The following is a 13,029-nucleotide window of genomic DNA, read 5'->3' on the forward strand; positions in this document are numbered from 1 at the left end:
AGTTACATGTATTAGGTCTCGTCAAACAGTGTCACTGTGCCCAGACCAATTGTTCCTAATTCTTTACAGTCTATATCCGGGGTCTCCAACCTTTCCTATAACAAGAGCTACTTCTTATCAGTAAAAATTGCCTAGAGCTACTAATGAATTTGATCATTGCTGCAGTAGTGACCCCATCAAATAGCACCACAATAGTGACCTCAAATTGCAAAATTATCATTATGAATATATCCAGGAAAATAGATATAGATTTCAGAATGTAAATAAAAGTATACTTACCTATGTGATGTGATTACCTACATCCTGGAGACAATATTTTGGCACAACAATATTTAAAACCCGATTTTTTGATAGCACACAGACCACCCCAACGAGTAAGATGGGGTTGCCAACATCAGTGTTGGTAAAAGTGTTATCAATGCCTCCACATGACTAATGGAGTAACAGCACAGCAATAAGTGTCCACTGTCACAAAGGAAATACTAGCAGCTATAAATCACCCAACACACCATGAATTGCCGTTCAGAGAGCAGCTTTAAATAGGTTTTTGAATTTTCAATCACTTTGTTTTCAAGCATCAGCATATCACCTTCTCAAATACAAATTTTTCAAGCAGTATACCTTTTTCAATTTGAGGAATTACACTTTAAGAAAATCTTGAATTTTTCCCACACACATAACACACATAAGCATGTGACTTTGCTAATTTGAGAGTGGAGAAAAGTGGACATGTTGCAAGTCCCTCACACTGTCACAGTGTGTCTTTGTATTTAAACATATGACCCCGACATTTGTATGGCTGCCACTCTAATGGTCTTGAGGTGTTTAGTTCTGCCTTCTTCAATCTGGCTCAATCCTCTAAATTGCGTACTGTTCTGGACTACTCTTCAAGGAGCTACTTTCAGGGTATTGGTGAGCTGCCAGTAGCTTGTGAGCTACTGTTGGAGACTCCTGGTATATATCAACCAGACTTTAGCTACATCGAGAGAAGTATTATTTTCCCTTTGAGGGGCATTTTTTTCAGGATGAGTGACAGAAAAGGTCTGATATCAATATCGTACAATAGCTTACAAAGCACAACATACTTTGGGGCATATTTACAAGAAAGTGGTACATCACAGATGATGCACCACTTTTCTTACGCCCCCCTACCAGCAGCTAACAACACCATGGATGTGCCATATTTACAATACGGTGCATCATGGCGGTCGTTAGCACAATCACGTCAAATGTTTTGAGATTATTGTGGTGCTTTGCTACACTAGCGTCAGAAACTTTGATGCTAATGCAACAAAGCACAGAGAGGCCCATTCAATGTAATGGGTGTGTCATTTTAATGCCTGCACTGAGCAGACATTATAATGATGGACAAAATGGCGCATTGAAATGTTGTAAAGCTCACTGCGCCATTTATTCTGACCTCCCTGCACCGGCATGCCCCCCCTTGTATTCATTATGCCTGATGCAGGCATAATGTGGCACAAGGGGTTGCAAAGTGATGCAATGCAAGCATTTCTCCACTTTGAAGCTATGGTGTGGTAAAAAAGCCACCTTAGCTTCAAACAATTACGCTATGGTGGCGCTAAGGTGGTGCAAGGGGCTTGTAAATATGCCCCTGTGTGCTATTTTGTTCTATCTATGAAAATTGACAGAAAACTATTTTACTTCCTGTTTTAAAGTCTGTGAACATTAGGCAATATTTATTGACCTTAACATTTTTACAACTTCGTTCTGTAGAAATATGTGTTGCTGTTTTGAATTATATCAGAAGTGCACCGACTATTCACACAAATGTGTGAACTGACCAGTATTGTCCGATCTTTCCAGTTTATTTTTTATCAATTTTAAGGTTTTCTATCTTATGCTGATACATTGTCTTTATGATGTGATTGCACCATTTTTAAATCTTGAAATCTGGTAGTGTTTCATAATGTGAGATGTATTATTTGTCTTTTTATGGTCTAAATAAGACTGAAAAAACTAATTTCTGAATGACTTCCTCATTTCAGTGAACAGCAACGCAAGGAGTGCTAGAAAAATCCTAATATCAACTGAGGTGTTTGAAAGAAGAGGTTTCACACACTCAAACGTCAAATAATTGTTTACTTGTGAAAAATCACTTATAAAGCTTTCCTTGAGGAGTAAGTGAGACTTTAGACATACTCCTAAAAGTTCAGAACTAAGGGCCTGATTCTGAGTTCTGCGGATGGGTTACTCTGTCACAAACGTGACGGATATCCTGTTCACTTAATTTCTATCTCTAAAGGCTATTATTATTGGATCGTAATATGGTGGAGGGGACATCGTCATGTTTGTGACAGAGTAACCCCCACCATCAAACTCTAATCAGGCCCTAAGTCTCAAGTAAGTCCATAGTATCTCACACTTAGGCAGGGATTATTGTTTGTGGATCAAGTCCAATGAGACACAGGGAAAAATACAAAAGCAAGGGTGTATAAGGTGGTGTATCACAGGATAATATACAACATAACAAGTGTATTTTACATCTATAAATGCAACAAACGACCTTACTTCTATTTAAGGGTTAAGATTCTCCACAGCTAATGACTGTTTCCACTCAGACAAAGCTGGGCCTCCATTACATTTGGTAAAGAGATGTGAGGAATGGATTAGTGCAGAATGTAAATCACTGATTAACTCTTGTATTGTCCTGTGATTGAAGATGCATCATTAAAAAGCCATGCCTTGCACACTGTAAGGAAATAGAGATATCAATTCACGACACAAATTGATTGCAGATTTGTGACAATTTTGCTCTACTTTGCATACTTAACTTTTAGGTTCAGTTTGCCAAAAGACAGGGAAGGCACTGTGTAAATAAACATAGTAGATCCAGAACAAAGCAAGCTGATATCCACCACACAAAGGAGAACAATAACTTCTTTATGGTTACCAAGGGTTATTTGATAAATACCTATTAGGCCAAAGCTGTTCAAACAAGATGAACTTGTTTCAAAGCATACCTAAAATGGTGATTCCCAAAATGTAAAAAAATGCCTCTAGTGAATAAGCCACAAGATTAAGGGCCTCATTAAGAGCTTGGTGGTCACTGCTGTGCTGCTCACGACTTCACTTTCCTCCATCCTTTCCATGGTGGTTTCACAGCAATGGAAAGGCTTGTGGAAAGCCAGTGCTGGGACCCCTGCCAGCACCCTCAGAATGTGCACTGCCTGCTATGCAGACAATGCGCATTCTGAGGGTGCTGGTGTGTGACGGCATTGGCCTCGGCAAGTCTAACACCATACATGCTCACATTGGACAAAATAAGATGAAATACTTACCATAACAAACAGTACACAATGCAATGACACCATCATTGCATTTACACCCACGTATCCATGCACTCAACATATACCCTTGTCTTGGGGGACACAAGCACTGCTCAAGAAGTCAGATACTGCAAACAACAGCAAATGGGTCAGCAAGCAGGCTGAAACACACACAGCTGTAGGGACACCACACAAGTCACTCAGCAACAACATTTTGGTAGTAAAGGAATTGCAGGACAAATGTGTACTTGAAAAAAATTGGTTTATTAATAGTAAACTATCAAAGTCGAAGGCCTTTGGTCAGTCCATAGTCTGATGCAGAGGCACCTCATGGGGCCCTCACCTGACTCCTGTCATGGAACCTCCACAGGAAGAGGCATCAAGGGGACAGGCAGGCACCTCAGGGATCATCCTTGCGGGGTTGGATTTGGGAGAGGGGGTTTTTAGTTTTGGGAGGGGTGGTCTGCCTTTTGGGAGGGGTGAGCTTATTATTGGGGGGAGAGGCATGGGTACTTGCAGGGGAGGCAGGGAGACCTTGAAGGTAGAAGGGAGGGGCTGGGAGCTGGGTAGGGCGTCTTGATTTTGGGATGGGTGGACAGAAGACGGGAAAGGTCAAGGTCAAACCAAAAACGTGGACGATCAGCAGAAGGGGGTCTGGATTTGGAGGTTGAGGGAGTGGTTGTCTGCTGTGAGGGGTGTGTATATCATGGGTGCATGCTTATGGGAGGTTTTCTTGTGCCTGAATAACAATTGCCTGAACAACTAATATATGTATATATTTTCTAAACAACTAATAAACTATAAAAACCAAAAAACCTTACCTTAAAATTTGTTGTTCAGGCAATTGTTATTCAGGTACAATTGTTGTTTAGACAGTAGTTGTTCAGTACTTAGTTGTAGAGACTTTTTAGTTGTTTAGCAGTAGTGGTTCCGGCAAGGAGTGGTTTAGACCTAGTTGTTCAGGATGTTTCCCGTTATTGCATAGTGTTTATATATGTTGCTTGATTAGATGCTTATACGTTTTTATTTTATCTATCACAATAGGTCAATATTATCTTAACTATTTATCTACAAGCATTTCATTATTGAAATATTGAAGAAAGAAAATACTGTTATAAATGTACACAAATAAATTACGTTCAAATACTCTTGAAAGTCTGTCTTTGCATGATACAACTTAAATATCAATATATTATATTCCTTACACATCTATTCTCCCGATTATGTAATCATGTATCCGTATATTTACTACTCTAATCCAACTGTACAAAAGAGAAAAAAAACATTTTATGCTCCTGAACGCTTTACTCTCTCTGACCATTAACTTATACCTCTATCAATCTATCTCCACTCTCTGACTCATTCCAAACCCATTCTACTACTATGATCTCCAAAATAACCCATCCCAGACTCTTCCTTCCTCTACCCCTGTGGCTCACCCCAAACCTCGGTTTATGGCTATGATCTCCCAAATAACCCTACTAAATTCTCCCTCGTTTATCTCTCCTTAGACTCATCCCAAACCCCAATGACTACTACGATCTCCCTAATCCCTTTCTACAGACTCTTCCATCCTCCACCTCTCCTGTAGTCATTCCAAAGCTCAACTTACTGCTATGATTCCCCAATTAACACTTCTGGATTCTTCCCTCCTATATCCCTCCATTATTCTATTCATGTCAATTAACTGACTTTTATGTTCTCTTCTCAAATTAACTCATACCTCCCTATAATAATACTAATACAATACTCATATTTCCCCTATAATAAACTACCACTATTTCTTTGGGGTTCTGGAGTAGTGTGCTACTTACTGAAAAGTGATTCAATGCCTCGTTAGGGGTAGTCAGCGCTATAGAAATACAATGGCAATTACAATTACATGACACTCCATTCCCATCACTTCCATGCATGGCAGTACATCATGCAGCCAACAGCAATTTGGCGTGTCATGTGTGTGGCAACCTGAAAGGCAGAGTGAGTCATGATATACCTTCCAAACAATAGTTTAGCAAAGGTAATGTGTTTAGAAATCTCTGTGGTACCATACACATTGCTCACATTAACCCCAACTGACTCATTCAACATGCATACTCAGCTCATGCCCATACATGGTGTCTGACGTTTACAACAATCATGAAGAAGGAGCCGTCAGTGGATGAAAGTAATGTCTCCTCAACTCCTTATATATATCCAACACAAGGAGGATCTACGAACCCAAAAACCTCACACAACACAATGTGACTAAACTTTACATATGGCACTGGCTAACAATACCTGTACATTGTACATCCCATTGATGCCACACAGACTGCAACAACAGGTACATGAGTAGTCAACCTGACACACATGGCCACATTTTAGCCTGTGAGGAGGGAAAGGATGATGAAGTACAGAGAAAACTGTGCGCATGATGTACTTACCTGCTCCTCTGGTTCACTATAGAGCTGTTCATACAGGGGTAGGACCTAATCTACTAGTCTCTCCAGCTCCTCTGGAGAAAAGGCAGGGGCCCCATCACCTGCAAGACGTGCCATTATTGTTCCTAGAGTCAGTACACAGCAGCTCAGGTCATGGAGGTCTTCCTGGCAGCTGTGTCAGTGGTTAAATGAGTGAATCTGCAGAACATGGCTGTCATGTTTGCCACAATGCAGTGGTCACCGCCGGCGGACAAAGCCATTGGCCCGAGACTTCCACTTGCAACAATATTAGCCTATGGCTGTCCCACTGTGGTTGCAACCGCCAACTGCCACAACGACTTCCACCGCCACTTATGGGCAGTTCCTAATGTCCAGTGGAGTAGGTCAGGCAGCTGCCATCTTAGAGGCCTGAAATGTGGTATTGGACTTCACAAACTGTGTCACACCTCCACAAATGTTGTTCTGAGCTCACAAACATGCTAATCCTATCACCACTGTAGTATGTTGCAGGGTACAGATGGCATTTAACAGTGGGGACAGTCCACTCCCGCCTAAGAGCCGTTTTTGCGGTAGGGATATCCAGTCACATTTCGAGGGGTAATTGTGATGCACATTTTCAGGTTTGAACCCCATACATGCTGTGGACCTGTGGAAAACCATGGGGGTCACATGTGACCCTTGTTTTCTTTGCAGCTGTGATGTGTCCTGGTTGCCATGTCTATCCCTTCTGAAATGCCTTGTCACATGATATCTTTGACATGCATCATGTATGTTGCTGTGGACACAATGACTAATGTTAGAACTAATGTCTTATCATACATAGGTACCCAGGGAGAGGGAAGCTGTGATAACCACCTGTCTACGGCCCACTGCCAGACCTTGAGACCATGGATGAACTCCACATAATACTCCTGTATCATCTGACTAGACGAACAATAGTGGACATATTATCTGATGCAAGATTTTAGTTATCCAGCCAGCATACCACCCATTGTACAAGTCATGTCAGTATTGCATTTCCTAGCCACAGGGTCCTTCCAGCATACAATGGTCCTCTCAGCTGGCATGTCCCAACCTATGTTCAGTCTGGTGTTTAAGGATGTCCTCTTAGCAATGTTGAAAGACCTGGACAGGTACATCCAGTTTCCCCGACATCAGGATTTATCCCATGTGAAGGCTGACTTTTATGGTTTTGCATGCCTTCCACATGTGGTGAGGGCCATTGATGGTACACATGTTGGCGTGGTCCCACTGCATGCCAATGAACAAGTATACTGCAACAGAAAGAACTTCCATTCCATCAATGTGCAAGTTGTCTGTTTAGTGGATCTCTACATTTCACATGTCTGTGCCCGTTATCTGGGTTGAGCCAATGAATCCTTCATAATACAGAACAGCACTATACCCCAGCTGATGTCACAACTGTTCCTAGAGAGGGCCTGGCTGGTTGGTAAGTCACATCTGTCCTATCTGTGTGTGTAGAATGTCAGGAGCTACAATCCTGCAAAGTTGGACTCATTGTCTTTGTTGCACAAATGTCCTATTCCCTAATAGGAGCCTCTGCATATCCAAACCATTCTTGGTTGTTGACACCAATAAGTAATCCAACTACACCAGGGAAAGTCTGCTTCAATGAGGCCCATGGAAGAAGTTTTGTGCTCCTGAAGGCCACATTTAGGTGTCTGGTCCGGACAGGTCGAGCCCTCCTCTACTCACCCGGGAAAGTGTGTCAGATCACTGTGGCATGCTCCACAATATTGCCCTGCAAAGGAATATCCCATACATGCCAGAGGAGGGGAAGACTTCAGTGCCACCAGGTGAGACTCATGAAATGTCAAGTGAGGATGACAGTGGTGAAGAGTAAAGATCTGACTTGCAGGAAGATCTCATCAATAGCTACTTTTCATGAGTGTAAGTATGCCATGTGATGTAATGATTGTGACTGAATGAAGAACTGTAGCTTTTGGGTGGAAGTTCAGAAGCGCACTTTAGACTTCTTTAGTGTGCTGTGCTGGGCAGATTGCATCATGAGTGTGATCATGTGTGCATGAAATATCACATTCACGTAGTCTAAACACTCTTCTTGTATGATCATTATGTAGCTGCAAATGTGTCTCACCATTCCAATCCACAGTGCCCGTGCAACAACACTGACATATGTTTGTGTCATACCAACAGATGTATGGCCTTTAGATTATGATGGGCCTCTGATCAGGGACTCTTGCATTGCCCCATGTCTGTACCCTGGTTTATGTTATGTTGGATTTGTTTTTAGTTTGGTATGTGATAAGGCTCAAGCTGGTGACACCATTCTTTTTTCTGTTTACCTGTTCTACAGGACAATGTCTTTCAAAGCCCTTCCTTCCATGGTCTTGGGGGACGACGGGCTGAACCTTCGTATGCGTATCTTAACACAATATGAGTCAGCCATTCTTTGCTATCACAGTCCAGACATTTCAACAGCCTATGTGCTGTACACTGGAATAAAATGTTTGGCGTGACCATACACCTGTAGCAATGTGTGTGTGTGTGTGTGTGTGCGTGTGTGTGTGTGTGTTGGTAGTAATCCTTAGTGGGACACTGTACCAGTAACATATCCCCCCTTGAAATAGTATATTGTGTCTTCCTGATTTGCTTCACATGGTCATACATCTTTAGATAGAAAAATGTGAAATAGAAGCAAGCAGACTCTGATTTTGTGATAGGTGGATTTATTGAAAATCGGTGCATAAAATAATATTTGAGCATGGTTGAAAAGAACATTGAAGGATTCAGTTATGGTGGAAATGGAAATACCAAAAAGCAAGTAGTGATGTGTTGCAAAAGCATATGAGAAACAATCTAATGTAAAACAAATTAAACAAGGGCTATAGATCACAATAAGTATTAACTTGCCAACAGATCCTTTCTTTCCTGTAATGAACTACGTAGAAAAAGTTAATACTTTGCTAGAAATATCTTGGTTATGCTGGTCCCTGTTCATTTTGGAGGAAAAAAACTGAAAATAAGAACAAAAAAAGTTCATGTTTTTGTTGTTTGAACAGCAGCTGTATGACCTGCCTCTCAACCTGGCTGCTGGCTATGGCAGCAGACTTTATAATGTCACATCTCAACAGTAACAAGGTATTATTGTTGAACGGCAATGCTGTTTTCTTATTATAGGTCGTCAGAAAAGTCACAACTCAACTGTACTAAGGAAATAAGAAAGATTAGTATGCTGGGATCACAGGCTTCTGTGTATTACATAACTATTTGACAAGCATGAAGAAAGATAATCTCTGCTAGGAAAATGACATTCCAGGAAATTTTGAAAAAAGAGAGATAGACAGTGATATTTCATGTTAAAACCCACACAGATTTTTAGCTGCTAGTTGCTCTTGTCTGCTTGATCTTCTTGCTCATGGGAAAAGGATAATCATATTGACAACCTGCCTTAATTTTCATAATTTGCAGTTCGTCTACCAGTCACAGATGATTGCAAAAGTGACATTGTAACTGTACAGCACCTTACTATGTAACCTAAACATTTGGATTTTCAATAATTCTTTTTCTGTGAAAATATTTTTTATCATGGGTGGAGTTGCTAAATTCTCCTAACCCTGAGGAACACTCATTATTCATGTCTGGGGGGGATGCTTGAGAACCAGCTATTCCTGCAGGAATAAGGTCAAATGTGCATTGATGTACTCCGGGGATTGAGAGGTAACTGAGACAGAAGCTCATACTGTACCATATACATATCCTGCCTCAACTGCGGCTTATTCTTGAGGAAATACTACAAAGAAGATTGGGTGAATTGGAAATATTATAATAATCAAATCACTTTACTTCTAAATGTTGAATCCATTTTTAGATTGAAGGTAAATTACAGATTGAACACAGTAGTTGGCAAGCATATATAGAGTATAGAAGAGTAACGCACACTCACATAACGCTCTGTGCATGGAGCTCGATTTGTACGGTAGATAGAAAGCATGCATTCACTGAAATGGGGTGTAGTTTGTTCTTGTTTTTTAGAAAAGCCCAAACTGTTGAAGTGATCTGGCATCTGAAAACATTGTGCAGAATCAGGGTTGATGTTAACCCTTGCTAAACTAGGAACTCCAAATCTTTTGTTTGTTAACGTAATAAAATAATACATGAATGAATGAGAGGTTCTGATATATTACGCATGGCTGCTTTAAGAGTGTCCCAGCACTCAAGCAATTAGAGATGGAAATAAAGGTTAGGCACAGGTACACAATATCTGTGCCAAAGTGCTTTAAACATGATAGTCATGTATATATGCAAGAATAGGGTATACAAGCCTTGGTGGTGAATTAGCAAGTGACAGCCATAATGTATCTCTTTAGTGCAATTATGAGACAAAAGTATGTCTGAATTCATTACTGCCCTGTCTGTTATGCAATTATTTTGATATAAAGGGATTGTGTTCATACATGTCATCAAAGAATACTTACTGGACACTACTCAGAGTGATGGTTAATTATTTGGGGTTAGAGAGCTTGTTTATGTTGTCGAGCCAAAGTTACATTAGCACAGAAATCAGACTTTTTCAAATATTCCTAGATAGTTGACTGTTTTTATTAATTTAAGAGCCTATTAAATACATGGTATGGTACCAGAATATTGCTGGCTACATATTGTTTGACAAAAATATCCAGTCCTAAATTCGTAAATGTAATGTAGACTATTATTTAGGCCGACGTATTTATGTAAAATGATAATGATAACATTACAAAATGTATAAAAATTATTACAGATTACAATTTGTTCATTAAAATAGTAATATAAAAATGCAAAATATTTAGCAGTTAAGAACTGTATACATTTGAAACATTTACCAACATACTACCTCAGAAAAAACACTCAACACATTAAAATACTAATTGAAAATAATGGCATGTGAATTAATTTTCTAAATAAAAAATATATAAAAATACATAGTACTCAGTTACATACAACTAAAATCATTTAATCAATTAACAAAGCTAATAATCTATTGAACCATTTAATCAGTAAAATAATTTATTACAATTTTAGATAAAATTATCCGTTGAATAATGCACAATTAAAATAATTTTCTTCATTAAATTAAGAAATTAATTAAAAAAATAAAAATTGCTATTCTCACAACATCAGATAGCTCAACATTAAAATCATAATGTATTAGAAAACTAATAAAACATAAAATAATTAAGAATGATTTTATATACAACTATTAAAAAAAAGATGAACGCAACTAAAAAAACAAAAAACATTCTTTCCTTCCATATGCTGTCCCATTACATTTTTGACATCATAGTATTTTTGACATGATATTTATGTCTAGGATATTTTTTACACAATATTTCATAGAAACACAGATACGAGTGGGAGAGGATACCATAAAATGATAAGACATCTAATGAAATAGTAAGCATTTTTATGGAACTCAGGGAAAGTTGAACTTGTGAAAGCTGAAATTGTAACTTAATGGGGATAGAGGATTAGGCAAGTAATGAATACTTAAATAGGTGGGCATATTTAGAATTGAGAAAGTATGTAAGTGGGGGCATGCCAACACTACATGAATATTTGAAGGGTAATGAACAGCAAAAAGATGAACCTATTACAGACAAAATTGGTTAAAATAAGAAAGATAAAATTCACATTAGATATCAACTTGAGTATATAACTTCTAAAATAGTCCCCCATTTATGGCGATAAGTTGACATAATTAAAAAGCCTTGAAAAAAGCCCAGGCAGTAGGATTTGAGCTGAGCTCGAGCCTGAAATCAGATCTGAAGCATGTACCCTTTCTAGGCTAACCATCCACCCAGGACGGTCAAGATGCCAAACAGCGGACTTTTTCCTCTACCTCTTAAACATGCAAGACTACCTACCTCAACAAACAATGGCAAGGCTATCATATCACATGGGCTGACCACATATGTGGCAGTTCAGTACCCAAATCCTACTGCATTCTCAGACTTGAATTCATGCCACCCACATCTGAGTAGTCTCCAGCTGACTGTAACTACTGAGGGCATGCCAAAACCTCCCATAGGGCAGTCTGTTCTCCCACTTGTATCTCTCATTTTGCCCACCAACCTCCTACCCCTCTTAGCAATGTTCCCATCATTATCAACACTTGTAACAGCATTACAAGTTAATTTGAGCCAATGGTTGCAGGTGGGGTCCAACAGTACGCATTTTTGGGGCCCAGCACGTATTTTTCTTCAACAATCTTTGATCCAGAGAAAAATACAAAGATGGAAAGGAAGAGGAACAAAATGACGGTAGAACAGTGACAAAGGGAGAAATCAAAGATAAAAAGAAGGTTGCAAGAAGTGGAATAAAATGTTGCATGATGGTGTATTGGAGGCATAAAGTGGAAGCATGACTATACAGCATTGGTATTCTACACCTCAATCTTCAATGATGCTGTCTGTGGGCACCGGCACTTATTATTTTATAAATTAAGCACTGCCCACAGCCTCCATCAGCCTTTTATTTTGGAAAATTAGAGAGGACTTGCTCAGCATGTGGTATCACCAGCATTCCAAAACTCAGACCACAGAGATCATTATGGCCTCCTTTAATGTTTATGAAAATTTGAAGGAATTGTGCTCCGAAGCCTTAGCTGTAACGAGGAGAATCTTGTAGAATACAGAGGACACAGTACCTACTAACTTAACCAACAATTACTGACCAATGTCCTAATATCAAACCTTAAAGGTTCAGTACTGGCCCTTTAATTTGTAAAGAAAATCAACGAAAAACACATCTATTCTAACTAAGGGCCGGAATACGAGTTTGGCGGTCTTCAAACCGCCAAACTCACTGCAGAGGTTGAACCACAGCTCTCCTAGCGGTCCGACCACAAGATTATGATCCTGACGGTAAGACTGCCAGGAGACTGACAGCACTGCCAGGATCATTGATCTTGACAGGGTGGTGGTGGTCAAAGTCATGGTCAGCCACAGCGGTGGCCATGGAAGCACTGCCATGCTGATCATGACCTCGCTTTCCACCAACCTTTCCTTGGCAGTTGAACTGCCATCAAAAGGCTGGTGAAAAGCCAGTGCTGAGGGCTACAGGGGGGGTCCCGGCACTAGCCACGATCTTGTCTGGGCAGTGCAGGGGCCCCCCTGCCAGCACTCTCAGAGTGCACACTGTCTGCTATGAAGACAGTGAACAGTCCGAGGGTGCTGGAGTGCGACAGAATTGGAGGTTAATGCCGCTGCACTGTTTCTGCCTGGCTGACCATTACGACATTTCCACTGGTCAGCCCGGTGGAAATATCATAATAGGACGGGGTGAGGCTGCCAACTTAG

Source organism: Pleurodeles waltl, chromosome 5 (assembly GCF_031143425.1).
Source record: "Pleurodeles waltl isolate 20211129_DDA chromosome 5, aPleWal1.hap1.20221129, whole genome shotgun sequence".
NCBI lineage: Eukaryota > Metazoa > Chordata > Amphibia > Caudata > Salamandridae > Pleurodeles > Pleurodeles waltl.